The 3,540-nt window shown below is 38.8% G+C and overlaps 1 pseudogene; it reads right to left on the reverse strand.

Annotated features, from left to right (window-relative positions):
* Window positions 1-1,994: 1,994 nt before the first annotated feature.
* LOC136282423 (uncharacterized) lies at window positions 1,995-3,540 on the reverse strand (annotated as a pseudogene).

The raw sequence follows: 3,540 nt of genomic DNA on the forward strand, positions 1-3,540 counted from the left end.
AGCACATGACTATAAAAATCAAGACAAAAGTAGCAACACTGAGAAACTCGGAAGTCATGACTGGAGTACGAGTTGCAATGGCTGCGTTTTTCGGAAGCGTTGTGAGAAAATGAAGGGAAGACCAACGGATGCCAGGTTATTGTACTTCTGTGACGTCACGCCATGGTTCAATGCGCAGATCTTCTAGCCTTCCTTCAAGTAAATGTGTACGCGTTGTGATGGGATACTAGGGACTTTAAGAACCGAGGACGCGGTGGGTCGGAGACGCGACCGGAAGTGATTTTTCCAATTTCGGATGAAGAGCGCATGCACGTGGCGTTTTCTCCCGAACTCGAGAACGCGGCCTGAAGAGATTTGGCGTTGTCTGGAAAACGTGAGTTGTTTAAAGAAAAACACTATAATTAACCGTCTATCACAACTATTCTGTCAATTGGAATTTAAAATTTATAGCCTCTTGATGGGTTAGGCATCATTTTTGAAACTAAAAGGACCAAAGTTGAATGGTTTAAAACGTTTTCTTCCCTCAAGGTGAGTAAGCTCGTGGTGAAGTGAATGGCGTCTAGCAGATCTTCAAAGTAAGTCATCTAATTATCCTTGAAATATTTCCCAAAGTCTCATTTTCTTTCACAGTTAAAGGAATTTATTACTACATTCATGCGGCTATTCTCATGCATGATACAATTTAGTTATCAGGCGTCTTATCATACTACTTGGTCTTCGTTTTGTTTTGATTAATCCAAAGAGCTCCGATGTGAAATATCAGAATAAAGCTTTATCGGTTGTTCCATCAACGGATGATCGATTTTACCTTCATAAATAATTTATCTAAGACTTTTCTGTTTATCAGTTGAGTCTCTACCAGATCCAGGCTTGATAATTCATGATTATCTGAAGTTGAATTTCCTGATATTGAGTGTGATTAAAACTCAACTAGAGAGAGTCTATTAAAGCTAACTTTCAAAAATCGCCCGCTATACTGACTATAAGAGGAAACATAGTTTAATTAGTTCTTTACCTTGACCACTGTCATAAAGCGTAGCATTTCAAAAGGTAAGACTGACATCTCTGCCATTGTGTTATTTCCATTTTTTATTTCTTTGAAATCGTTACTAACGAGCCAAGTTTTAGATAATACTCTGAACTGAAAACAAACCAAGAAAAATCAGAACTAAAAAGAGATTTTATTTGAGGTTAGATGTTGTTGCCTATCTCATATGAAGTTTTGATAATGTGAATCTTTGGTCAGGCTTTGAATGCATTATTCCACTGCTGTTAATCCTAAAAGTGTAAAGTTATGGGTGAGGTCTCCCTCACTCAGCAAGGCCGCTCTTTAGATTTGTGAGCTTTAGATGTCATTAAAGAAAAATCTCACTTTTTTGAATAAGCATAAAAATTAGCTTTGAGATTAATAAAATTTAGTTTCAATTCAAAAGAAAGGGTTTTTTTGGAGTGAATTTTATTCTAATATTCTCTTTGTTTTTATTTTCACATAGCAATGTAATGTACTGGACTGAACAGCACAATATTAAACTGTGCAGAGAAGTAGTGTTTCAAAATCCCTATGTATACAAAAAGGGGACTCCCCAGCGCAGTGAAACTTGGAAGAAAATTGTAGATGTTCTAAACAAATGTGATTCCCCACAATTTAATGTTGACCACAGAGCCATCCGGGAGCACATTAATGTCTTGGTAAACAAGTACAAGAAAAAAATCAGAGCTGAAGAAAGAGCATCAGGAATATCCCCAGATGAGCCAAGTGAATTAGATGACCTAATACAGCAAATTATTGCACTTGAAGAGAGTTCTCCCACAGATGCATGTAGTAAGGATAAAGCTGACAAAGGTAAAGCAGACGATGCAAGAATGAAAGCTATGGAAAGGCTTTCCCAAAGCAAAAAAAGGGCTTCAGAGGGAGCCAAAGAGGGCCTTTGTTTAGATCTGCTTGTCGTAACATTCCCACAGACTGTTCAATCAGGATTTTATGCAAGATTTTATGCAAACTTAGGCATTGACAGGTGTTTTTGTTACAGTATTTTAGCTAAAGTAATCGATTAGTGGTGGTGGATCAAGGCCAAAGTAGTCAGCTGTCGTATTGCGGTAAAGACATGTTAAAGCATTCCGCAAAAGTGCACAAACAATGTACATTTTTCCTACATGACTAAGGCCAATTTTGAGATTTTTTTTGTAGTCGAGAAACTTGAAATAATTTATTAGGTCTCCAAACAACCATTCCACACTTGTGCGTACAGAACTCATAGATGCATTAAACTCTTCCATTTGTCTTGTTAACACCCCATGTCTGAAGGGGCACTGCAGATGGGTACGTAGAGGATATGCCAGATCCCCGTAGATACACATCTCTTGTCCAGCAGGAGAAAAGGCGAACTGTGCCAGGTCAACATAAAGGCCAGCAGATGTGTCCAGCATTCTTGCATCATGCATTCGTCCCTCTGAACAAGGGCAAAAAAAATAATTTTTGAACCACAATCAGTTACACATTGGCTGGCTGACAAACTGTTACCTATGTAGACCATTGATTAGCTTAGTAAGTGAGTAGGCCAAAAACAACATAGGATTGGCTGGCTATTATTCTTGCAGTCCAGGTACTTATGGCCTGTAAGTCAGTTTAGAATTTATTGGTCTGTGGTGACAGGAAAACTAGTTCCTCTAATAAAAATTGGGAGTGGGAGCTACTGAAAATACCTCTGATTTGAGAGACCGGGAGGAAGTCATCGAGAAACGTTAGCTTAACCTTTTGAGAAAAGAAATCAATCTAACTTTTAACTTCACATAAGTGATAAAAATGTCTATCCAAGTGAAAACAGCTACGGCACTATCCCACTATAAAAAATGAATGAATATACCGTTACCTACTGGTCCAAACAGATTGCCAATCAATCCATTTGGTAGGGCCAAGGATTGAAATTTAAGAGCGTGAACACGCTTGTGGCCATTATAAACAGCTCTTTGATTGACTCCTGGTTTTGATATGGGACGAACTGTTCCATCAACTTAGCCGAAACAGTTGTCCAAGGCGGCACCTTTGTCATGAATTGCTACAGAGTAAGTTTGCAGTAGGTTAGGAGACATAATGAAATGATTCCATTCGGTAATCCTGTGGCCATGAGCATTGTACATCCATTCAGTAACTTCGTTGCTAATCATGCTGAGCTCGGGTACTGATCGACCAAAAGTAGAAATCATATCAGACAACCTACATGGATAGCTAAAACGCTTTAGTATAACACAAAGTCCTTCTGTTGAATTACAAACGGTACCATTCGGGCATGTGAAGGTATCAGGCATCTGTAAAACATCCACCAACAATGAGATGTCACTCTTTTCAAATCTGAAGTCTGCCTTACACTCTGCGGGGTCTTTGTTTTCGAGGGAAAATTTTTCATAATCCCAGTGGCGAAACGGAAGGTTTTGGGGAGTGAATTCTTCATACAGCACGGCAAATTCTTCGTCATCTATTAGCTTGTCTTCCAGAGAAAGGAGCAAAGCTTCCTGTAAAGTCTTAAATGAGTTTTGAGTCAT

This window comes from Pocillopora verrucosa, chromosome 7 (assembly GCF_036669915.1).
Source record: "Pocillopora verrucosa isolate sample1 chromosome 7, ASM3666991v2, whole genome shotgun sequence".
Lineage (NCBI taxonomy): Eukaryota > Metazoa > Cnidaria > Anthozoa > Scleractinia > Pocilloporidae > Pocillopora > Pocillopora verrucosa.